Consider the following 26357-nt stretch of genomic DNA (forward strand, 5'->3'; position numbering starts at 1 on the left):
TGGGGAAAGTTGCCAGAGAGCAATCCAGTTATCAGTCTCAGCCCCAGTCCTCTCAGGTACAGTTCGCAGAGCAAACCCTCGAACCTACTTGGGTCTAGACCCAGAAAACACGGAGAGGAGCAACCCACAAGCGAACCCTGCGTGCCACGCACTGAACAGGGTACGGTGGGGACACAGGCCCTGCCAGCCAGGCACTTGCACTGGCGGCGAGGGGATAACGTCTGGAGTCTCGGAGCACTGATCGAACTTGAGAGGAGTGCCTGTTGGAGTCTCAGGTATCCATCCCAACTCGGAGGCCTGAGCAGCCAGGCCAGAGACGGACCTCGAGTCTCCGCGTCGCTAACAGCCCGGCAGCGCTCCAGGAGGCGCTTCCAGGCCCAGCTGCAGGGGACTGGGCTCTTGTTGTGACACCGCCCACCGCCTCGCCCCGCCCCGCCCCGCCCCTTGCGGGTTGCCAAGGTGATCAGGTGACTCCGAGCTCGCGGCGCTCGGGCCGGTTGTGACGTCAGACGCGCCCAGGCTCCTCACTCGCTCCTTGGCAGGTGCGGCGCGACTTGTGCGGTCTCGTCTGATCCCAGCGGGTCCGGGCTGAACCAGTGCCTAGCAGGTTCGAAGAGAAGAGAGGTAAGGTGCGGCGGAGCCGGACCCGGCCAAGCTGGGACCAGGGAGGGGGTGAGGCGCGGGCAGGGCCCTTCCGGGGTTTAGCGCACCCCCGAGCTCCCCAGAGGACGCCGGAAGAGCGAAGGGCCCCGGGGCGGGATGGGCCGGCTCCGGCCGAGGAGCGCGCACGGGCTGGGAGAGAGGCCGGGAGCTGGGGAGCGGTTGCAGCCGGCCCGATGCCCACCCCGGCTCATCGCGGCTGCTCCTCCGGGTCCCGTCGCAGCGCCGCTGGCGGAGACTGGGAAGAGCCAGCGCCGCCCGCCCGGCCTCTGGGCAGTGGACTAAGGGGCTCCGCGTTGCGAGGAGTCGGCTGAGAGCTGGGCTCGCCACACCCGGTCTCGCGGGACGTCTGCGGGAGGCTTCTGCATCTCTTCGCCTTGGGCTGCGATTTCTAGGGCGCTGCCGGGGATCCACTCCGTGCTCTGAGCCGGGCCTGCTGGGGGCGGGAGAGCGCTCGGGAGCCCCGCGGGTGGGAGCAGGAGCCGGGTGTGTTCAGGAAAGGTGTTGCGGGGGGAAAGGAATCCTGACTGTTGAGAACGGTGTATAGGGATCCGAATAGACCTGTTGGAGGAAGTGAAATCTGAGCGGAGCCCTGAGGGGGGCGGCTAATCTCCGGCAGCTGTGGGCGTTGGACGAGAAGAGGGAGGGAAAGGGGACCTCTGGAGAAGGAGACCTTGAGCCTTGCGCTGGAGGTAAGGGAAAGATGATTCGGTGACTTACTGGACCGAGTGCTAGGGCGGTTTTGGGGGCGGAGGGGAAGTTTGGAGATTTAGGGCTGGTTGGGAAGAACTCTTTGAGCGCTCAGCTGAGGGTTTGTGTACCGTGGGGAGCCACTGAAGCGTCGGCTGGGTTGGGCTAGGGGAACACTGGGATGGGGAGACACCGAGGAGGCTGTTGTAATAGCTTGGAAAAGAGGTGACAACGCCTAGAACTCTGGTCCGTTGGGATTCTGTGAACCCTGCTTCTGAAATCTTTGTAGCAGACAAGGATGTGGGAGCAGGCAGCCAGGTGCCAATTACCCCGGCCATTGTTAGCAGATTTAAAAAAAATTCCTTCTCTTGCGGGAAAGGAAGCACGCAGCTGCGGCTCATTTTCTCTTCTCATTTGGCCGGGTGAGTTAATGACTCTCTGAGGGCTTTGCTTCCCTTGATATGCACTGAGGTTGTATTGTCCACAGCACTTACCCTTTAGAAATTTCAGTGTTCTACAAACACCTCTTATCCCCAGGGTGAAACCCAACCCTGAGCGAGTGGTAGGAGATTTAATGGCAGGGAAGTTATTGAAGGGTAATCAGTGCCCCAAACATGAATGGGGGCATTGGGGAAGCTGAGAGGACCCCCCCCCTTCTCTTCGTTAATTGTAGAACAGAGTTCCCCTTTCCTACCTGCTACCCTCAGTTTGTGGGCTTCTTAGGTAAGGCTGCTTAAGTGTTAATTGGCCATTTTGTCTTAAATTCTTGAGAAATAGGAAGAAGATATTTTGATTTTTGAAGAGGAATGATTTGGTGATACATGGGTTTTTTTCCAGCTCTGAAATTTATTGATCCTATGACCAAAAAAAGCACAGTTGTCCTTTTTAGATTGAACCTTTCACAAACTTCTGTTTTCTGGGAGGAAGTGAAATAGCTGAAACTTCTCACCAATTTGTTTTGTATTTGTTTGACTCCAGAAAACAGAATTGGACTCCAGGAATCCTGTACAGTAAAAGGCAGTTGAGGGAATTGCTGAGAACTTGGCAAGGTGGCTGCAGCTGGTTTGTGCATTAAACGGAGAAACCAGTACAGCACTCAAGGGAGGACAAATCCAGAGTGCTGGCAGCTGGGGAGAGCGAGCTTCCCAGTCAGATCAGCAACATCATTCTCTGTAAAAGATGTCTTAAGACAGGTCATTTGAGCATTGAGCAAGCGTGTTTACCACATACTTCTACTTACCCAAAGAGTTTTTCCTCCCGTGTACCTATTCATTGGCCGGGCTTGTTATGATAGAGTTTTTTATGGGGCTCTCCAGGAGCCCCATAATATTAAGAATCGCTGGAAATTAGATTTCTGGGCCACGTTTTTAAAAAACTGTTAACCATTTTCTAAATGGTCTTTGGAATTATTTGGAAGGGCCAACTAATCATGCTTCCTTTGGAAACAGTCCGCTCCCCCTCCCCCAGACACTGTAACTATGTGCTGTCAGGGCAGTTAAGTAGGCCGAGAGTTTTGGGAAATTTTCTGCTTTCATTCACCCCGGCCGCCCCCACAAATGTTCCCATTGGTAGAGAATTTAAGACTTCAATGTTAGGAAAAAAGGATAGTGTTTCCCTCAACACAAGCGATGATAAACACCAGGCCTGGCTGTTCTGTTGAAGAACAGAAATACCCTCCCTTAAGGGGAACTGGGCCCAGGTGACAGGCAGGGCTAGGGTATGAGCCAGGGACCCCCACGGAGCGTTCTAGGCCTGCACCTTTGTTACCCAAGGGCAGGCTCTCCTTTCTTGGCTGGAAACAGTTCTCAACCTTGAAATGGGGTAATGGGCAGTGCCCCCTTCACAGAGGTTCTTTTTTTTTTCTTTTCTTTTAAAAAGATTTTATTAAAGGTCTTTATAGAGCAACATCCAGACTCCAGATCCAGCGGCCAAGGAGACCCTATTATGCTGTGGGTACCGGCTGGGGCACGGCAGGTGGCTCTGGCTTCCCACTCTTCTGCTCAGAGATGGGGGTGGTGGGCAGTATTTCATCTTTGGGTTCCACAATGCTCACGTGATCAGGCAGGGGCTTCTTAGGGCCAGTCTTACCAGGTGGGTCCCAAGGCAGCATGATCTTTACCTTGATGCCCAATACACCCTGTCTGAGCAGCATGTGGCGCATGGTGGTATCAACATAGTAGTTAACAAGGTCCCCACTGTGGATCATTAGGCCATCCACAAACTTCATGGATTTAGCCCTCTGTCCTCGGAGTTTCGCAGGCACCATGACCTCGCAGCCTTCGGCCCCACTCTCCATGATAAACCACAGCACACCATAGCAGGTCCTCCGCATAGCAAGGCCTCCTAGGGGCTTGTAATGCAGAGACTCTGCCTGGGCAATGGCGCACAGACCGCTTATGGCCAACTTTTCAGCATAAAGCTCTACACTGCCCTCAGGGAAGCCAAAGCTCTTCTGAAGCACAGCAGTCAATTCCTGGATCCGTCGGCCCTTCCTCACCAAGAACATTCTGTGTCCTGGTGGCCAAGATAATGATTTCTGTCCAGGTTGGTGTAACTCGGACATCAACTCCAGAGTACCCATCTTCAGCCAGCTCCCGAGTGAGAAACTCGTTCAGTTCAGCTTTGAATATGCCGTCAGTGTCAAACTTCCTCTTCTTGGAAATCTGCACGGCCATCTTGCCGCCACGCCCCGCCGAAAGGAAAGGCTTCACCAAGGTTTTTTTTGTTTTGTTTATTCATAAATTTACTTATTTATTTATTTTTGGCTCTGTTGGGTCTTCGTTGCTGCGCGTGGGCTTCCTCTAGTTGTGGAGAGCGGGGCAGGGTGGGGGGGTTACTCTTCGTTGTGGTGTGCGGGCTTCTCATTGTGGTGGCTTCTTTTGTTGCGGAGCATGGGCTTTAGGCGCGCGGGCTTCAGTAGTTGTGGCTTGCGGGCTCTAGAGCACAAGCTCAGTAGTTGTGGCGCGTGGGCTTAGTTGCTCCGCGGCATGTGGGATTTTCCCGGCCCAGGGCTCGAACCCGTGTCCCCTGCATTGGCAGGCAGATTCTTAACCACTGCACCACCAGGGAAGTCCTTCACAGAGGTTCTGAAGGAATTTTTTTTTTTTAATTAATTAATTAATTTATTTATTTTTTGGCTGTGTTGGGTCTTCGTTTCTGCGTGAGGGCTTTCTCTAGTTGCGGCGAGCGGGGGCCACTCTTCATCGTGGTGCGCGGGCCTCTCGCTGTTGCGGCCTCTCTTGTTGCGGAGCACAGGCTCCAGACGCGCAGGCTCAGTAGTTGTGGTTCACAGGCCTAGTTGCTCCGCGGCATGTGGGATCTTCCCAGACCAGGGCTCGAACTCGTGTCCCCTGCATTGGCAGGCAGATTCTCAACCACTGCGCCACCAGGGAAGCCCCCTGAAGGAATATTAATGGGAGGCTTTTATGAAATTTGAGCTCTTTCAAAGCGGAATATTTTAATTTTTGGATGATTGGTATTTTTTTGAGATGCAGTGAAATAAAAAAAAGAGGTGGACATTCTAAATTTTTTTGTAAAAGCCTCATTCAGCACCCTAAGGCTTTTTTGTTTTTGTTTCCGGGTGTATTTGGGCTTGGTTACCAATAAGCCAATAATCAGATCTGGAGGCCTGAGGGTAAGTGCATGTTTGCATTTCATATGTAACTAAGTTCAGACTGTTTCACACTTTATCCAGCTGGTTTAGAGTGCCTGGAGTAAACCTTGCAGCTTCTTGGGCTTTGGACCCAACATCCTTTCAACCCTAAAGGAGTTATTTACTAAGCACTTCAGAGACTGAAGTGGGCAATAATGCTCACTAAATTGAATGAGGAGTGAAATAGTCATCTTTTAAAATTCAATTCTCCTGAGTCACTCTGCCAGTCCTCCATCAGATAGAGATTCAAGTGCTTGCTGACGTGCCCAGGGAACTACAGAACTACAACATCCACCCTCGGACTTGTGACATTTGTTGTCTAGGCATAGTTCTCACAGGGAAGTTCTGACAGGAGAGGCTTCCTGTTTTTCTCAGGCTGAATTGAGTGCTGTGTTCTAGGCCTCCAAGCTCCTCACGCTTGACCAGCCCTACTAATTGGCTTGGCTGTAAAATGGGAGTCAGCAATTAAAACACAGCAGTTTAGAAGCAAGGGGATTGGGCATGAGTTGACCCTCCAGGCTCTGGCCAAAAAGGTTCACACCATTTTGGGCACTATATACAAAGGGCTCTGCAAAAGGCAGTGAGCTTAGAATGACTTCTTTTGTAGTTTTTAGGAGACATATGTGGAATATTAGTACTGATTTAGGCCTCAAAACCAGAGCTAGGAAACTGGATGGGCCCTCACTTCTAAAGCAAGGGAGGGAGTTCCCTGGTGGCGCAGTGGTTAAGAATCCGCCTGCCGATGCAGGGGACATGGGTTCGATCCCTGGGCCGGGAAGATCCCACATGCTGCGGAACAACTAAGCCCGTGCACCACAACTACTGAGCCCGCGTGCCTAGTCCTGTGCTCTGCAACAAGAGAAGCCACCACAATGAGAAGTCTGCGCACCACAACGAAGAGAAGCCCCCCAGTCTCTGTAACTAGAGAAAGCCTGCACGCAGCAATGAAGACCCAACGCAGCCAAACAAAAAAAAAAAAAAGCAAGGGAGATAAATGGTTTGACTCCAGTGTCTGTGGGTAGCAAGTCTGGTATCAGGCTTTGCCAAAAAGAAAGGATGGTTTATATTTTTCTGAACCTTTTGATTAAAGGCATACCTCATTTTATTGTACTTTGATCTATTGGGCCTTGCAGATACTGTGATTTTTACAGATAGAAGGTTTGTGGCAACCTTGTGTCTATCGGCGTCATTTTTCCGACAGCATTTGTTCACTTTGTTTCTCTGTGTCACATTTTGGTAATTCTTGCAATACTTCAAACCTCCACCAGCAAAAAAGATTACAACTCGCTGAAGGCTCAGAAGTTTGTTAGCATTTTTCAGTGATAAAGTATTTTTTTTTTAATATTTATTTTATTTATTTATTTGGCTGCACCGGTTCTTAGCTACAGCATGCATGTGGGATCTAGTTCCCTGACCAGGGATCCAACCCGCGCCCCCTGCGTTGGGAGCGTGGAGTCTTAACCATTGGGCCACCAGGGAAGTCCCACAGCGGTGAAGTATTTTAAAATTACAGTGTGTACATTATTTTTTTAGACAATAGACTACGGTATAGTGAAAACATAACTTTCATCTGCACTGAGAAACCAAAAAATTTGTGTGACTCTCTTTATCATGATATTCAGTTTATTGTGGTGATGCGTGTGAATGATTTAAGGGAGTCTTGGTAATCATGGTGAGAGGAGGGTTTTTTTTTTTTTTTGGATGCGTTGGGTCTTCATTGCTGTGCGTGGGCTTTCTCTAGTTGCGGTGAGCGGGGGCTACTCCTCGTTGCGGTGCGTGGGCTTCTCGCTGTGGTGGCTTTCTCTTGTTGCGGAGCACGGGCTCTAGGCGCACGGGCTTCAGTAGTTGCAGCACGCAGGCTCAGTAGTTGTGGCTCGCGGGCTCTAGAGTGCAGGCTCAGTAGTTGTGGCACACAGGCTTCCTGGACCAGGGCTCAAACCCGTGTCCCCTGCATTGGCAGGCGGATTCTTAACCACTGCGCCACCAGGGAAGCCCCGAGAGGAGGGTTTGATCTACCTGAATTTACTCACTGGAGAGTAATGCCTTATTCACAGATGCCTTTCATCAGTTCTCTGATTTGTGTTAAAGAGTCATTAGTTAGTCTCAAGAGAATTGGCCCAGAAAATAAATCACGACTGAAATCTATCTGGCCTCTTGGCCAGTGTTCAAAGAAAGGTAGGGGTGGGGAATAATTGAATTGCAAAGGTATTTGGGAAGAGGATGACCTGGGAAGTGGTGCTAGACTTCTGCTCTCAGTACTTAACCGGTCAGCTTTCAGTATTGGGACCTCGGGCAGGATCATTTGGGGACAGTATGTGTGAAGAGGGGGACTTCTGTAGGAACGTGCCTATCTCATGAGTCCTTGTCTTTAAGCCTATACTTACTGCTTTTCTGCTGCCCGCTAGCTTCCCAGAGACCCCAGACCCCGTGTCCCCCCTTCCCCCACCCCCAGCCTTTCTTTGGCAACACCCTCTCAAAAGGCTGGTGTGATTCGTCAATCTCTGATCCAATTTCTGCATCCTCTGGTTCTGCTGACTTTGCTGAACTAAATCTTGGTGATATTCGATGTGTGATGGTGGCAGAACTCCAGCGAGGGGTAGTTGCATTCTAAGGGCTTGGAGGTGGATACTTTATCTGTTTCTCACACTTAATTTGTGTTCCACCTGCATGATTTTTGTCTTATCTCTTTGCCATCAGTACTATTATTTAACATTTTTCTTTAAATTATGCCATTTTAAAAAAACTAAAAGTTATTTGAAAGGGAAACTATGATTGGCTTAAATTGGAAACCACTATCACCTGCCACAAATAGAAAGCAAATATTAAAAAGCATAACTATTAAAATTAAGTTGTCTGTCCACATTCCCCAAATTGTTCCACATACTCCAGTTGGAAAAATACTGCCTTCATCCAAAGATATGACTCACTCTGTTAATGTTTTCATGTGGCAGTAAACAGGTGGTAGGAATGGTTTGGGGGTAGGCAGGTCTTCAGAGAGGACCCCTTGAGTCCCATCTCCTGAAACTCTGCATGGCTATATGACACCAGGAAGACAGCAGAGTGAAAAATCTAGGAACTAAAAAGAAATACATGCAGTCAGTTGAAACCACTGGTGTTTTGATATGAGGTTTGCCAAAAGGAGGCCCAAGTGGTGGTGAGCCTGTATACTACATTAAATTCTAGGCCCTCCACCAGGGATGTGACTTTATCGACGCTGTGTTCTGTTGTTCTTTCTGTGCAGGTGTGCTCTTGGAAAACTCAGGTTTTTGTTCAGGGTGGATGCAGTTTGTTTTCTTGTTTTTGTTTTTAATTCATCAATACTCCATACTACTTTGGGCCCCTTGTCTTCCATATATACGGTTGCCCTTGGTGGATGTTACTAATGACAGAACTCTGAAGTTATCATCTAGCATGTGTTTTTTTCTAACCTTTTTGTCCATAATGCCTATTCCTTTAAAAAATTCTATGAAAATGAAAGGGGGGGCAGTGAGCTGCCCTGGGATGTCTGGTCCTTAGGGTGCTCACATGACAGGTGTGACTGGTACTTGCTGGTGTTCAGTGAAATTCACTCTTGTCCTTTAAAGCTGCCCTGCGGCGCTGACTGAGCTGCCGCTCCCGCACAGGGTCAGGAGAGCGCGCTTAATGGTGGAGCAAAGCCAGGGCTGGTCTGGTAGCCGGCAGGAACCAGGGGTGCTTAGTTAAATTGCCAGCACATGAAGCTGTAGGGGCCTTTTTCTAAGCCGTCAAGATTTCAATTTTCCCACAAAGCCTAGTCTAATGCTCTGGGAGGGGGCAGGCAGAGCCTGTCTTTCAGGGGCTGTGCTGGTGAGGGACCTGGCCTGGGAAGTGGCCTTGTCAGGCTTGTTGGGAGGGATAGACTGTCCCTTTCTAGTGTGTCCTGTCAAGTTGGCAGGGGGCAGAGTTCCTCCCTTTTCTCTCTCTCCCTGCTCTAACCTATTCTTTAATCTCCTCAACTCACTTTCTCTGTTAACAGCTTTCTTCCCTTTTTCTTTCCCTTCTGTTCACTGCTGCTTTTGCTCTACCCTCCCTCTTGCTGGGCTCATTTTCCCTCCATTGTCACTTTGAGGGCTGGCTGTTTGAAGTTCCAGAGTTACAATGCTCTCCTGTACATCCCATGACTAGATGTAATTCAGAGGTCCCCAGCCTTTTTTTCTGAGCAGGAGCCAGCCTTCACTTCCCCATGGCTTTAAAATAGCAGCATCAGTGGGGTGCTGACCGGAGTTCCCGAGCTGAGGGGTGGGATGCAGCTGGTGGTTGGAGTTCCCAAGGGGGGAGTGGGCAGTGGGGGGGTGGGGCTTGCTGGCATTATGGGAGCTGTCAGACAAGGGGCTGAGGGAGGTCCACCTTTGGGGAGTCCTTCCAGAAGCTGAAGGCAGAAGGCTGTCCTACATTCAGGTAGTCCTCTGGCTTCTGCAGAGGACCATCCAGGACTAATAAAGGCTGGAGAAGGGGCCCTTGGTGAGGTTGGCCTGGAACCCATGGGACTATTCACAGCTGTGGATCCTGCCCTGGAGCTGGAACAAAACATGTTCTCAGTGGTAGCTGGATGGTTGTTGGAAGCATCTAGAAGTGTGGCTTTCCTGCTCAACAAGTTAAGAAATAGGTTATTTTCTCCTAAAAGCCATGGGGCAGACATTACTCAAAGATAACTTTCATTTTTTACTGTGTGTAGTCATCTCTCAGTAGTTCCAGGACCCCCTCGTACCAAAATAATGTGGATGCTCAAGTCCCTTAGATAAAATGGCATAGTATTTGCATATAACCTACAAACATCCTCTGAATACTTTAAATCATCTCTAGATTACTTATTATTATTATTATTTTTTAAAATAAATTTATTTATTTTATTTATTTTTGGCTGTGTTGGGTCTTCGTTGCTTCGTGCGGGCTTTCTCTAGTTGTGGAGAGCGGGGGCTACTCTTCGTTGTGGTGCATGGGCTCTAGGCGCGTGGGCTTCAGTAGTTGTGGCACATGGGCTCAGTAGTTGTGGCTCACGAGCTCTAGAGTACAAGCTCAGTAGTTGTGGCACACGTAGATTACTTATAAAACCTAACACGTAAATGCTGTGTAAATGGTTGCCATTCAAGCTTTGCTTTTTGGAACTCTCTGGAATTTTTTTTCCAAATATTTTCGATTTGCTGTTGGTTGAATCCAAGGTTGTGGAACCCGCAGATACAGAGGGCCAACTGTGTAGAAAAGTGTGTATAACAAAAAAGTACAGTTTAATGAATAATTATATTCATTAATACAACTGTAATCTATTCAGGTCTAGAAATAGAACTTTATTTTTAAGCCCAAATTGGATAGTAGAATGCTCTGTGTTATAATTTGCTTTTTTCACTATGTTGGCACTTTTCCATTATCAGCACATGTAATTCTACCTCATTCTTCTTAAGGGTCAAATAGCAGTTCCATGGTTTGGAAATTCCATGGTTTATTTAATCATCCCCGTACTGATGGGCCTTTGGGATGTTACATATCATATATGTATGTGTATGTATTTTATATATATGTTATATAGTTACTATAAGCAAATGTTATAATAAATATTTGTGTTTGTGGTATAAAATTGTGTATATAATTGGTTTTTTGGTGTACTGGCACTAGTATATACCTGTAGGATAAATTCCTAAAGGTGGAATTACTGGTTCAAGGAATAAGGTGTTTTTTATTATTTGAGGTTTCACTTAAAAATGAGTCTTTATTGAAGAATTTATAAGAAAATAGAATGGACCCACTGTAAAACAGAAAGGGTGTTTCCTCCAAACATTAGGGAGGAATAGGATACCGATGATACCTGGGCGGCTCAGGATAGGCTATCTTAGTTGTTGGTAGATGTTTTCAGATAGCGATTTTTGTTGTTGTTTTGCATTTGCATTTCTCTCTTTTTTTAAAATTTTATTGAAGTACAGTTGATTTACAATGTTGTGTTAATTTCTGCTGTATAGCAAAGTGACTCAGTCATACATATATATTCTATTTCATATTCTTTTCCATCATGGTTTGTTGCAGGATATTGAATATAGTTCCCTGTGCTATACAATAGGACCTTGTTGTTCATCCATGGCATACATAAAAGTTTGCCTCTGCTAATCCCAAACTCCCAATCCTTCCCTCCCCCACTCCCCCTCCCCCTTGGCAACCACAAGTCTGTTTTCTATTTCTGTGAGTCTCTGTTTCATAGATATGTTGATTTGTGTTGTATTTTAGATTCCACATATAAGTGATATCATATGGTGTTTGTCTTTCCCTTTCTTATTTACTTCGCTTAAGATGATAATCTCTAGGTCCATCCATGTTGCTACAAATGGAATTATTTCATTCTTTTTGATGGTTGAGTAATTCAGGTAGCGATTTTTTTTTAAAGGGCTGTTTAGTAAATGTTATAGATCTTATCCCCTAGAGAGCAATAGGCCAGGATCCAGGATCCAGCCAGAGGTTCTGTACAGAAAGCTTTATGCAACAAGATTTTAGCAGATGATGTGTTTTCCTCTGTCGAGGGGAACTTCTCTGGATTCCCTCAAACTCTCCAAGGCTGGAACATACTAAAATGAACATACCAAGTTTATTGTTGAAGGGAGATGAGATTGGCTATAGCCATATTTTCAAATAATGTTGAACTACTGTGGATTATTAGTGTGGGTATGACTTTTCAGTCTTTACTATTCATCTAATATATCAGGACAAATGGAGAATACACATTTTTGTGTTAGCTTAATGTTGGGGACAGTGGCTTAAAGCAAATACCTGAATGGCTTTAGCAAACCAAATAGTTTGTAGATTTTTTTAGTTTTGTGTGTAACTCAGTTATACAAGCAATATGTTGTTTTTATAGCCTTTGTGAGAAAGGAAAATAGGACAGTGAACCTCCTCATTACTCTAGGACAGGGCCTCCAGAGGTGGATGATCCACTATTATTTTTTGCCTCCTATGTGCATTTTGATGCCCTTGTTCAGTGAAGGGTCCCATTTCTGAACTCTGTGTCAATGTGCATTCCACTGAGAGGCTATTCTAAAGCCACAAGCCAAAATGCTGATACAGAAGACCTGCTCTGGTTTATTCATTCGCTGATTATATGAGGACAGCTCTGGGCCTGGTTAACTCTCTGGCAAACAAAAGATCATGGATGAGGTAGGGGATGGCTAATAATATTTGAGAGGTTGACACCAGCATCAGTATTTAGACAATAATGAAGTAAAACAGCAGGCTGTCTCCTTCTAGCCTGTCCCCCAAAGAAAAGCAACTTAGGAAATGGTAACACAGCCAAATGTGTTAGAAATAGTGAGCAAGTCATTAAAACAAAGATCTTGTCCATGTTAGAATAACTGTCAACTATCAGAGTTCTCCTGGTGTTGCTCTGTTATTGGGAACATCACTACCACCTTTTAGAAGTGAATCCAAGGACTTGCCTGGCCGTCCAGTTGTTAAGACTCCATGCTTTCACTGTGGAGGGCGCAGGTTCAATCCCTGGTCGGGGAACTAAGATCCTGCATGCCGTGCAGCCAAGAAAAAAATCAGTAGAAGTGAATCCCTGCTGTTACTATTCCCCAGGGCCCCACTGTAGAGCTGTACATGTCAGGAGTAGGTTCTTCCTAGGTGAAGGCCTGCAGTTGTGGAATGCCTGTTCTTGCGGCTTTGGCTTTGGGGTTCAGATTTGATGCCGTTGCTTCTTTCCTCGGCTCACCGCAGGCTCACACTATGTGTGGACCCACTTCCCCTGTTGGCGGGGTCACTCGGGCTCTACTTGTACCTGAGTTTCATTAAACTTGCATGACTCTTTGAGGTGACTGCCCTCTGAACCAGCCAAAGTGTCTAGTCTGTATAGCCAAACCCCCCTCACCATACCCTTGAAATCTGTAGAACTTCCAGCATTTTCCATCTGATGCAATAACAGACAAATAGAAAAGATAATTTAATTTTAATTTTATTAATTTATTTTAAAGGATTCCAATAGTTGATGTGGAAGCTACAACCTTTTTTCTAATTACTTTTTAAAATAAATTTATTGGGCTTCCCTGGTGGCGCAGTGGTTGAGAGTCTGCCTGCCAATGCAGGGGACACGGGTTCGAGCCCCGGTCTGGGAAGATCCCACATGCCACAGAGCAGCTGGGCCCGTAAGCCACAGTTACTGAGCCTGTGCGTCTGGAGCCTGTGCTCCGCAACAAGTGAGGCCGCGGTGGTGAGAGGCCCGCGCACCGCGATGAAGAGTGGCCCCCGCTTGCCACAACTAGAGAAAGCCCTCACACAGAAACGAGGACCCAACACAGCCATAAATAAATAAATAAAATAAAATTAAATTAATTTATTTATTTATGGCTGTGTTGGGTCTTCCTTGCAGCGTGCAGGCTTTCTCTAGTTGTGTTGAGTAGGGGCTACTCTTTGTTGCGGTGGGCAGGCCTCTCATTGCGGTGGCTTCTCTTGTCGCGGAGTACGGGCTCTAGGCGTGTGGGCTTCAGTAGTTGTGGCTCGCAGACTCTAGAGCACAGGCTCAGTAGTTGTGGCGCATGGGCTTAGTTGCTCCATGGCATGTGGGATCTTCCCAGACCAAGGATCGAACCTGTGTCTCCTGCATTGGCAGGTGGATTCTTATCCACTGTGCCACCAGGGAAGTCCCAATAATTTTATTTTTATTATCAGTGATACTGAAGGGGAAGAGGAAGGCAGCTAGAGTTCTTTCTCTCATATCCTCAGTACTGGGCTTGTCATGTAGTAAGTACTTAATAATGTTGAATAAACAAATGATTAGGTCTGCCAATAGTATCTGACAAGCAAACGAATAAAATTATATGACTCCTATTAAAAGAAATAAAGGATAACTATAGAAAAAGAAGCTGCAGTGATCCTGAAAGTCTGCTCTTAGCAAGGCTGTTTGTGAGCGTTATCTCTGACCGGAGTGTGAAGGTTGAGTAATCTGCATTTCCCTTTTTGCCTAACTCTCAGTGTGATCATTGCTTCCCGTTAGAAGCCTTCTCTGACTTCCCTGACCCACTGTCTCTACTTTTTATAGAAGGAACAAATGACTGTGTGAATGGAATAAACAAACACATCAAAGCCAAAATTTAACAAAAACTGTAAACCTGAGATGATAGAGCAGCACAAAACCAGTAATTCTAAAGCTTTTTTTAGCCCAACAAACCATAACCAAAATTATGGGTATGAGAATCAAGAAAAACTGAGGGACCTAGAATATAAAATAATCTATTTATGAAGATCCTATTAAAAGGCCAGCTAATTAGGGAGTTCAGAAAAGACACAGAGGAGGTCTTTAGAGTAAAATCAGCCCTTTTTTAAAAAAACTTTACAACTTTATAAATTCCCAAGAAGGATATGTAAAGATGGAGGGATAAGCATGACTTCTGGCTTTGAAGATAAGAATAGTTCCAAGGTAGGGAAGTTTGCATGTAACCAAGAGAATTTTTTTTTTAACCCCATGTTTGGTACTTAGCCAAGTGACTTCTCAGTTTGAAGCAGAGAAAAAACATTTAAAGAACTTAAGAAGCTGAAGTGTCTTGTGAAAAAAAGAATCATGGGACTTCCCTGGCAGTCCAGTGGTTAAGACTCTGCACGTCCACTGAAGGGGGCACGGGTTCGATCCCTGGTTGGGGAACTAAGATCCCACATGCCGCATGGCGTGCCCCCCCCCCCAAAAAAAAAGAATCACAATTACAAAAATCACTGTAAAAAGCAGTGAAGAACATATATAAAATAGTTTATCCACAAGGGAAAATTAATAATAGGAAGGGAAATTGGGGCACTAGAAGGGGACAGGAGGTCTACAGAGGCATTCTAGCCATTAAAAAAAAAAAAAAAAGAGTTGTGTAACATGAAAATACCAAAAAGCACTAAGAAAACTTAATTTTTTTCTGACTATATAGGTTCCTTATTGAAATTTTCAAACATACAGAATAAATAACAATTGCCAATAATTCCAGCACCCAGGGAAAACCACTATAAATGTTTTTTCCTTCTAGCCAAATTTTGTCTGTCTACTGTTACTGTACACTTAAAGCGTGAAAATCTTTTTTTTTTTCTTTTTTTCCCACTTTAATCAAGGCTCCTCAGGACTGTCCCCTCAGCCCTTCCCAGGCTTGTCTGCCAAAGCATGGAAATCTTAATGTACAACTCCAAAACTGTTCCATGTAATCATGACTCAGCTCAAGATGTGGAACATCTCCATCATCCCAGAAGTCTCCTCTTGTGCCTCTTCCAGTCAATATCCGTAGATTCGTTTTGGCTGTTCTTGAACCTCATATAAATGGAATCTTACAGTGTGAAGTCTGTTGAGTCTGGCTTCTTTTGTTCATCATTGTCTTTGGGACTCATCCACGTTGCTGCATGTAGTAATTGTTCTTTCCTTATTGCTGGGCCGTGTCTATTGTATAACTATACCGTAATCTTTCTGTTCTGCTGTTGATGAACATTTGGATAGTTTCCGGTTTGGGGCTATAATAAATCAAGCTGCTTTGACCATTCATTTTTTTTTTTTTGGCCATGCCGCACTGCATGTGGGAATGTGGGATCTTAGTTCCCTGACCAGATATCGAACCCACGCCCTCTGCACTGGAAGCACGGAGTCTTAACCGCTGGACCACCAGGGAAGTCACTGACTATTCTTACATATGTCTTTGGTGGACTTACGCACTCATTTTACTTCAGTATATATCTAAGAGTAGAGTTGCTGGGTCGTAAGATAAATATTTCCAAAGTCATGAATATATTGTAAACTTTGTTCTAAAAGTGTGATTGTGTCCAGAGTATAGTGTGAATTATTCTTGGTTTATAAGGATGGAGATCAAGGTTCATTTTTTTATTTTCTCCCATTAGAATAGCCAGCACTATTTATTGGAAAGATTAATTTTTACTTTCTGAGTTGCAGTGGTGCCTTTCTATTAAATTAGGTGACTACTGTGTGGGTCTCTTGTAGAATTCTTCATTCTGTAACACTGATCCATTTATTAATATTTATTTTAAAGAAAATGGGATCACGCTTTTACATTTTTCTACACTTACTATTATATCATGCTTCAAATTAAGAATAATTGCAAAGGAACTATTATATAGATGTACCATAATTTATTCTTTTTTTTTGGACGTTTGGGTTGTTTTTTCTTTTTTCTGTTTTGTTTTGTTCTTTTATGTTGCAGGCTTTCCTCAAATGTCTTGATAATCCTTGTTCATTCATTTATTTATGAGGCAATAAAAAGCTGATTAGAAGTTCTGCGTGCCTGGGCTTTTCTGTGGAGTGACTGGGTGAGTCACTGAAGTCTCCTCGAGTATTATTATCAATAATTTTTTCCCCTTAGGGCTGCTCAGTTTTTCCAGAGGAACATTCTCCACCCTACTGCCTGCAGGGTCAGTGCCATGCTACCAGGTGTCTTGTCATTTAAAAAATAACTTTGAAAACTATTATTCTTTCCTTCATCTCTACTTTGATGAGGTCTTTTATTGTGATCTTACCTCCATGGGCCACTTTCCGAAAGAATAGTTTCTGCTCTTCTCATTGTATGGCTGAATGAGTGAAAATCCTATGACTCTGAGCATGTCTTGAGTGGGATCCTCAGATAAGAGTGTTCAGTGCAGCCTTTTTTTTTTTTTTTAATTTTTGTTTTATATTGGAGTATAGTTGGTTTACAATGTTGTGTTAGTTTCAGGTGAATGGCAAAGTGATTCAGTTGTACATATACATGTATCTATTTTTTTTTCAGATTCTTTTCCCATTTAGGTTATTACAGAATATTGAGTAGAGTTCCCTGTGCTGTACAGTAGGCCCTTGCTGGTTATCTGTTTTAAATATAGAGTGTGTACACGTCAATCCCAAACTCCCAACTTATCTCCCTGCCCCCACGTTTCCCGTTTGGTAACCATAAGTTTGTTCTCTAAGTCTGTAAGTCTGTTTCTGTTTTGTAAATAAATTCATTTGTATCATTTTTTTTAGATTCCACATATAAGCAGTATCATATGATATTTGTCTTTCTCTGTCTGACTTACTTCACTTAGTATGATAGTCTCCACGTCCATGTTGCTGCAAATGGCATTATTTCATTCTTTTTTATGGCTGAGTAATATGCCATTGTATATATGTACCACATCTTCTTTATCCATTCATCTGTTGATGGACATTTAGGTTGCTTCCATGTCTTGGCTATTGTAAACAGTGCTGCAGTGAACACTGGGGTGCATGTATCCTTTCAAACCATGGTTTTCTCTGGATATATGCCCAGGAGTGGGATTGCTGGATCATACTATAGCTCTGTTTTTAGTTTTTTAAGGAACCTCCATACTGTTCTCCATAGTGGCTGTACCAATTTACATTCCCACCAACAGTGTAGGAGGGTTCCCTTTTTTCTCCATACCCTCTCCAGCATCTGTTGTTCATAGGCTTTTTGATGATGGCCATTCTGAGTGGGGTGAGGTGATATCTCATTATAGCTTTGATTTGCATTTCTCTAACAATTAGCAGTGTTGAGCATCTTTTCATGTGCCTGTTGGCCATCTGTATGTCTTCTTTGGAGAAAAGTCTGTTTAGGTCTTCTGCCCATTTTTTGATTGGGTTGGGTTTTTTTTGTTTTTTTGTTTTGTTTTGTTTTTTTATATTGAGCTGCATGAGCTGTTTGTATATTTTGGAGATTAATCCCTTGTTGGTCGCATCGTTTGCAAATATTTTCTCCCACTCTGTGGCTTGTCTTTTCACTTTGTTTATGGTTTCCCTTGCTGTGCAAAAGCTTTTGAGTTTAGTTAGGTCCCATTTGTTTATTATTATTATTTTTTTATAATTAATTTACTTTTTTTTAAAATTTTTGGCTGTGTTGGGTCTTCGTTTCTGTGCGAGGGCTTTCTCTAGTTGCGGCAAGCGGGGGCCACTCTTCATCGCGGTGCGCGGGCCTCTCACTATAGCGGCCTCTCTTGTTGCGGAGCACAGGCTCCAGACACGCAGGCTCAGTAATTGTGGCACACGGGCCCAGTTGCTCCGCGGCATGTGGGATCTTCCCAGACCAGGGCTCGAACCCATGTCCCCTGCATTGGCAGGCAGACTCTCAACCACTGCGCCACCAGGGAAGCCCTGTTTATTTTTGTTTTTATTTCCATTACTCTAGGAGACAGATCGAAAAAGATATTGCTGTGTTTTATGTCATAGAGCATTCTGCCTGTTTTCCTCTAAGAGTTTTACAGTATCTGGTCTTACATATAGGTCTTTAATCCATTTTGAGTTTATTTTTGTGCATGGTGTTAAAAAATATTCTATTTCATTCTTTTACATGTTAGCTGTCCAGTCTTCCCAGCACCAGTTTTGAAGAGACTGTCTTTTCTGTATAGTCTTGCCTCCTTTCTCATAGATTAATTGACCATAGGTACTTGGATTTATTTCTGGGCTTTCTATCCTGTTCCATTGATCTATATTTCTGTTTTTGTGCCAGTGCCATACTGTTTTGATGACTGTAGCTTTGTGGTATAGCCTGAAGTCAGGGAGCCTGATTCCTCCAGTTCCATTTTTCTTTCTCAAGATTGCTTTGGCTGTTCAGGGTCTTTCATGTCTCCATACAAATTTTAAAAAATTTTAGCCATGCACATGGTTCATGAGAAAAAAAAAATTTTTTTTTTGTTCTGGTTCTGTGAAAAATGCCATTGGTAATTTGATAGGGATTGCATTGAATCTGTAGATTGCCTTGGGTAGTATAGTCATTTTGACAATATTGATTCTTCCAATCCAAGAACATGGTATATATCTCTCCATCTGTTTGTGTCATCTTCAATTTCTTTCATCAGCGTCTTATAGTTTTCAGAGTACAGGTCTTTTGTCTCCCTAGGTAGGTTTATTCCTAGGTATTTTATTCTTTTTGATGTGATGGCAAATAGGATTGTTTCTTTCTCTTTTGTTGTTAGTGTATAAAAATGCAACAGATTTCTGTGTATTAATTTTGTATCCTACAACTTTACCAAATTCATTGATTAGCTCTAGTAGTTTTCTAGTGGCCTCTTTAGGATTATCTATGTATAGTATGTTATCTGCAAACAGTGACAGCTTTACTTTTTCTTTTCCAATTTGTATTCCTTTTATTTGTTTTTCTTCTCGAATTGCCATGGCTAGGACTTCCAAAACTATGTTGAATAAAAGTGGCAAGAGTGGACATCCTTGTCTTGTTCCTGATCTCAGAGAAAATGCTTTCAGCTTTTCACCATTGAGTATGATGTTAGCTGTGGTTTTGTCATATATGGCCTTTATTATGTTGAGGTATGTTTCCTCTGTGCCCACTTTCTGGAGAGTTTTTATCATAATGGGTGTTGAATTTTGTTGAAAGCTTTTTATGCATCTATTGAGATGATCATACGGTTTCTATTCTTCAATTTGTTATTGTGGTGTATCACACTGATTGATTTGCAGATACTGAAAACTCCTTGCATTCCTGGGATGAATCCCACTTGATCATGGTGTATGATCCTTTTAATGTATTGTTGGATTCGGTTTGCTAGTATTTTGTCGAGTCTTTTTGCGTGTATGTTCATCAGTGATATTGGCCTGTAATTTTCTTTTTTTGTGGTACCTTTGTCTGGTTTTGGTATCAGGGTGATGGTGGCCTCATAGAATGAGTTAGGGAGTGTTCCTTTCTTTGCAATTTTTTGGAATAGTTTCACAAGGATAGATGTAAACTTTTCTCTAAATGTTTGATAGAATTCACCTGTGAAACCATCTGGTCCTGGACTTTTGTTTGTTGGGAGTTTTTAAATCACAGTTTCAATTTCAGTACTTGTGATTGGTCTGTTCATATTTTCTGTTTCTTCCTGGTTCTGTCCTGGAAGGTTGTACCTTTCTAAGAATTTGTCCATTTCTTCTAGGTTGTCCATTTTTTTGGCATATAGCTGTTTGTAGTAGTCTGTTATGATCCTTTGTATTTTTGTGGTGTCAGTTGTAACATCTCCTTTTTCATTTCTAATTTTATTGATTTGAGCCTTCTCCCTTTTTTTCCTGATGAGTCTGGCTAAAGATTTATTGATTCTGTTTATCTTTTCAGAGCACCAGCTTTTAGTTTCATTGATCTTTTCTATTGTTTTCTTTGTCTCTATTTCATTTATTTCTGCTCTGATCTTTATTACTTACCTTCTACTAACTTTGGGTTTTGTTTGTTCTTTCTCTAGTTGCTTTAGGTGTAAGGTTAGGTTGTTTGAGATTTTTCTTGTTTCCTGAGGTAAGATTGTATTGCTATAAACTTCCCTCTTAGAACTGCTTTTGTTGTGTCCCATAGGTTTTGGGTCATTGTGTTTTCATTGTCATTTGTCTGTAGGTATTTTTTGATTTCCTCTTTGATTTCTTTGGTGATGCATTGGTTGTTTAGTAATATATTGTTTAGCCTCCACATGTTTGTGTTTTTTTACAGTTTTTTTTTTCTGGTAATTGATTTCTAATCTCAGTGTTGTGGTTGGAAAAGATGTTTCACATGATTTCAGTTTTCTTAAATTTACCGAAGCTTGCTTTGTGGCCCAGCGTGTGATCAGTCCTGGAGTATGTTCCATGTGCACTTGAAAAGAATGTGTAATTTTGCTGTTTTTGGATGGAGTGCTCTGTAAATATAAATTAAGTCCATGTAGTCTAATGTGTCATTTAAGGCCTGTGTTTCTTTATTGATTTTCTGTCTGGATGATCTGTCCATTGATCAAAGTGGGGTGTTAAAGTCCCTCACTATTATTGTGTTACTGTTGATTCCTCCTTTTATGGCTGTTAGTATTTGTCTTATATATTGAGGTGCTCCTATGTTGGGTGCATATATATTTACAATTGTTATATCTTCTTGGATTGATCCCTTGATCATTATGTAGTGTCCTTCTTTGTCTCTTGTAACAGTCTTTATTTTAAAGTCTACTTTGTCTGATATGAGTATTGCCACTCCAGCTTTCTTTTGATTTCCATTTGCATGGAATACCTTTTTCCATCCCCTCACTTTCAGTCTGTATGTGTCCCTAGATTTGAATTGGGTCTCTTGTAGACAGCATATATACAGGCCTTGTTTTTGTATCCATTCAGCCACTCTGTATCTTTTGGTTGGAGCATTTAATCCATTTACATTTAAGGTAATTATCGGTATGTATGTTTCTATTGCTATTTTGTTAATTATTTTGGATTTGTTTTTGTAGGTCTTTTTTCTCCCCTTTCTCTTTCATTCTCTTCTCTTGTGATTTGCTGACTAACTTTAGTGTTGTGTTTGGATTGCTTTTTCTTTTTTGTGCGTTTTTTATCTATTGTAGATTTTCGGTTTGCGGTTCCCATGAAGTTTTTTTGGTTTTTTTTCCCCCTCTGTGGAATCTTACTGTATTATTGTTTTTTTAATGTTTTTACATCTTTATTGGAGTATAATTGCTTTACAATGGTGTGTTAGTTTCTGCTTTATAACAAAGTGAATCAGTTATACATATACATATATCCCCATATCTCTTCCCTCTTGTGTCTCCCTCCCTCCCACCCTCCCTATCCCACCCCTCTAGGGGTAACAAAGCGCCGAGCTGATCTCCCTATGCTATGCGGCTGCTTCCCACTAGCTATATAAACATGATTGCCTTAAGTTGCTGGTCTTTTAATTTCAATTTCATTTCTAATATCCTACATTTGTGCTCTCCTCTTCTCATGATTGCTGGTTTTCATATCATATTTGTGTGTGGATGATTTCCTACCTTTACTGTATCTTTGCCTTTACTGGTGAGCTTTTCCATTTATAATTTTCTTATTTCTAGTTATGGCCTTTTCTTTTCCACGTAGAGAAGTTCCTTTAGCATTTGTTGCAAAGCTGGTCTGGTGGTGCTGAATTCTCTTAGCTTTTGCTTGTCTGTAAAGCTTTTGATTTCTCTGTCAAATCTGAATGAGAGCCTTGCTGGATAGAGTATTCTTGGTTGTAGGTTCTTCCCTTTCATCACTTTAAATACATCATGCCACTCCTCTCTGGCCTGCAGTTTCTGCTGAAAAATCAGCTGATAACTTTATGGGAATTCCCATGTATGTTTTTTTGTTTTTGTTTTTCCACCAAGCAGCTTGTGGGATGTTAGTTTCCCAACAGGGATTGAACCCAGGGCTTTCACCCAGCAGTGAAAGTGCCGAGTCCTAACCACTGGACTGCCAGGGAACTCCCCCCTTGTATGTTATTTGTTGCTTTTCCCTTGTTGCTTTTTTAAAATTTTTATTTTATTTATTTATTTTGGTTGTGCTGGGTCTTAGCTGCAGCAGGTGGGCTCCTTAGTTGCGGCTCACTGGCTCCTTAGTTGCGGCTCACCAGCTCCTTAGTTGCAGCCTATGTGCTCCTTAGTTGCTGCCAGCGGGCTCCTTAGTTGTGGCATGCATGTGGGATCTAGTTCCCTGACCAGGGATTGAACCCACATCCCCTGCACTGGAAGGCAGATTCTCAACCACTGTGCCACCAGGGAAGTCCCTTCCCTTGTTGCTTTTAATATTTTCTCTTTGTCTTTAATTTTTTGTCAATTTGACTATGTGTCTCAGCATGTTCCTCCTTGGGTTTATCTCTGTGCTTCCTGGACTTGGGTGACTGTTTCCTTTCCCATGCTAGGGAAGTTTTCAGCTATTATCTCTTCAAATATTTTCTCAAGTCCTTTCTCTCTCTCTTCTCCTTCTGGGACCCCTATAATGCAAATGTTAGTGTGTTTCATGTTGTCCCAGAGGTCTCTGAGACTGTCTTCATTTCTTTTCATACTTTTTTCTTTATTCTCTTCCATGGCAGTGATTCCCACCATTCTGTCTTCCAGCTCACCTGTTCTTCTGCCTCATTTATTCTGCTATTGATTTTTTCTAGTGTATTTTTCACTTCGGTTACTGTATTGTTCATCTCCATTTGTTTGTTCTTTAGATCTTCTAGCTCTTTGTTAAACATTTCTTGTATCTTTTTGGTCTGTGCCTCCATTCTTTTCCTGAGATCTTGGATCACCTTTACTATCATTACTCTGAATTCTTTTGCAAATAGATTCAATGCAGTGGTTTTTTAAAAAAATTTATTTTATTATTATTTTATTTTATTTATTGTTTCTGGCTGTGTTGTGTCTTCATCACTGCGCACGGGCTTTTCTCTGGTTGCGGCGAGTGGGGGCTACTCTTTGTTGCGATTCGCGTGCTTCTCATTGTGGTGGCTTCTCTTGTTGCTGAGCACAGACTCCAGGCACACGGGCCTCAGTAGTTGTGGCACGTGGGCTCAGTAGTTGTGGCTCGTGCGCTCTAGAGCGCAGGCTCAGTAGTTGTGGCGCATGGGCCCAGCTGCTCCACGGCATGCAGGATCTTCCCGGACCAGGGATCGAACCTGTGTCCCCTGCACTGGCAGGCGGATTCTCAACCACTGCGCCACCAGGGAAGCCCAGATTCAATGCAGTTTTAATGGATCTTAGCTGCTGCTTGATTTGAGCTGTCTCTTTTGGAGCTGTGATTTGTCTTTAATGCTACAATTTCCACTGTTTACATTTGATCCTCAGTGTAACACACTCTGCTATAGTAGAGCTTACATTTCACCCGACCAAGTTTATAAGGGAAAACATTCATGTTTTAAAGTTTTGTATCATACCTTAAATTTAAAGCTCATTTATATTCTGGTTATGTTAAGTGGTTTGTACTAGACTGTGTCAATGTGAAGGAATCTTTCTTTACTTGGATTTGCTTCTGTACAAGCATGGGAACAGTTGATTCCCACTGGGTGAACTCCTGCTTTTCGGATGCCAGCTCTGGAATCTTTGATCTTGACACAGATGCTATTTCTATGACTTTTGCTGTTCTCTTACTGGGATTTTTTTCCTGCTTAGAGGAAACTGAAAATAGTTCCAGATTTTATTCCTCTAAGGTGACTGTGTTCTGGGAACACAGGACAGAGTGTGGGGTGGGGGTGGGTCATGACAGTAGAGCATCTGTATGGCTTATGCTCTTTATAAGTGCCTCTGAGTAGTATATGGGGTTCCCCTGACCCCAGACATAAAGCAATTTCTCAGGCAGAGGGAGAAAGTTACATACTAAAAATGAGGGGGAAACATGATTGAGGGAGAAGGGGGAGGACACATACATTTGGGAGAGTTTTGAGGGTCCCAGGAATAATGAGGAATAGATACACATAGATCGATCAAGAAAAGTCATGAAACATTGAGGTGTGAGGTTGTGATAGTTCTAAACACTTTGTTCTCTGTTCCTTCTCACTGCTCATTGTTTTTAGAAGGGCAGTGTCTTCAGAGACATATAGGTGTAGACTTTGCTAGAGGGAGAATGATCATTATTACAGGGTCTTGTTGGATTAATGAAGTTAAACTACAGTTTCGATGGAATTAGGTCAGTACAGAGGGGACACACACACAAACACACACACACACACACACACTGAACTTCAGGAAAAAGTAGTTATGATGGCTGTGTTCTACTTCTGTGACTTAAAAAATAACTAATGGAATAGCTGTAGGGGGGTTAATGAGACTGATTTCTGTGTTAACCAAGGCTCACTAGGTTTACCACAGCCTTCCAGGTAGGAGGGAGGAAATGCAGAAGTAGTCAGCAGTTAGGTGCCCAGGTTCACGTGATGAATGCAGTGTTTGTCACCGTAAGCCTTTGGTTTAGGGTAAAGGGAAAGGCCATTTCCAGGTCAGAGTGTAATGCCACGTTGGCATAGACCAGAGAGCAAAGAAGGGAAAGAACTCTAGTTCTTTTCTGAATCCCTGCCAGGCCCCTGAAGAAAGAAGAATGAGAGACAGAATGCAGATGAGGTCAAAAGAGAGATCTTCCAGCCATTCCGATTTCATCTTACAAAGTTTCAGTTTATTATCCCCTCCTTCAAGTGACACTCTCCTGACTCCCACCTCCTCTCACTGGGTTTAAGCCCCTACTGCTACCCAGCAGTCTGTTTACCCCTTTTTCTAAAAACCACCATCCTTATGTTTGTCTTTTTAACCTGTTGTCCAGGGAAAGGATTTGAAGCATATCCATTTTTGTACCCCACTACTTAGCACAGTGCCAGGCACAGTCAGCACTGCATAAATGTCTGCTTGCTTGAACATCAATCAGAGGGGTTCATTAGCTTACCTTACCATTGGTTCCTAGTAGTGGAAATTCTACAGAGGTAGCTTAGGTTAAGTTGGGTTTTAATCTGATTTATGAGCTATTATAAAGTCATCTGGAATCCCATTTCTTTTTTTTTTTTAATTATTTAGTTATGTATGTATGTATGTGGCTGCGTTGGGTCTTAGTTGCTGCACACGGGATCTTCATTGCAGCATGTGGGATCTTTTTTTTTTAGTTGCGGCATGTGGGATGTAGTCCCCTGACTAGGGATTGAACCCAGGCCCCCTGCATTGGGAGTGCAGAGTCTTAACCACTGGACCACCAGGGAAGTCCCTGGAATCCCATTTCTTTCCTTCTTTCTGCTCTACCTTTCTGAAGTAGCTACTTACTTCATCTTAAGGCTGGTGGCTCCCTCACGGCTGCAGATTGGCAGTCAGCAGTTTTGTAGGCCATGTCCTTGCTAGACCGTGTATTTGACTGTATTAAGGGGAAGGGAAGGTTGGGAGTGTGTCAGGAGAGCCCCAAGATTTTTGTTGTTGTTGTTGTTAAATTTATTTATTTTATTTATTTATTTATTTTTGGTTGCGTTGGCTCTTCCTTGCTGCGTGCGTGCTTTCTCTAGTTGCGGCGAGCGGGGGCTACTCTTTGTTGTGGTGCGTGGGCTTCTCATTGTGTTGGCTTCTCTTCTTGCGGAGCATGGGCTCTAGTCACGCGGGCTTGCGTAGTTGTGGCTCGCGGGCTTCATTGCTCCGCGGGATGTGGGAACTTCCTGGACCAGGGCTTGAACCCTTGTCCTCTGCATTGGCAGGCGGATTCTTAACCACTTTGCCACCAGGGAAGCCCAAGCCCCAAGATTTTAACTGATCAAACCACTTTCGAACTAATCTGAGTGGCCAAGGGATGCCATTTGTGATTGGCTTAGTCCTGGAGTCCTTGAATCAGTCTTGATGGAAAAGAAGAAAGAGTGACCTGGATTGGCTTAGGTTAGATTGGGCTCACCCTGGAAATGGTAAGGAATGAGCTTCCCCAAAGCACATGAACTACAGGAAGAAAGAATGGATACTTAACTGGAAATCTGACTTATTATGAAGGGGGATGTGGTTGTTGTGTGGGCAGCCAGCAAAGTCCACTATTTTAATGCAGATTTTCTAGGGAACCTTTCTTTTTTTTTTAAATTTTATTTATTTATGGCTGTGTTGGGTCTTCGTTTCTGTGCGAGGGCTTTCTCTAGTTGTGGCAAGCGGGGCCACTCTTCATCGCAGTGCGCGGGCCTCTCACTATCGCGGCCTCTCTTGTTGCGGAGCACAGGCTCCAGACGCG

At 43.6% G+C, this 26357-nt stretch overlaps 1 long non-coding RNA gene and 1 pseudogene across 1 annotated transcript in view; one reads left to right on the top strand and one right to left on the bottom strand.

Moving 5' to 3' along the window:
* The first annotated feature begins 750 nt into the window (after positions 1–750).
* Positions 751–26357, top strand: part of LOC137759591 (uncharacterized) — a 55096-nt gene continuing 29489 nt past the window's right edge. Inside the window, exon 1 of the long non-coding RNA XR_011073115.1 lies at positions 751–1352. This is a non-coding gene — a long non-coding RNA (uncharacterized lncRNA). The remainder of the gene's footprint in view (positions 1353–26357) is intronic.
* On the bottom strand, positions 3206–4025 carry LOC137759589 (small ribosomal subunit protein uS3-like; annotated as a pseudogene).

Source organism: Eschrichtius robustus, chromosome 2 (assembly GCF_028021215.1).
Source record: "Eschrichtius robustus isolate mEscRob2 chromosome 2, mEscRob2.pri, whole genome shotgun sequence".
NCBI classification, from domain to species: Eukaryota; Metazoa; Chordata; class Mammalia; order Artiodactyla; family Eschrichtiidae; genus Eschrichtius; species Eschrichtius robustus.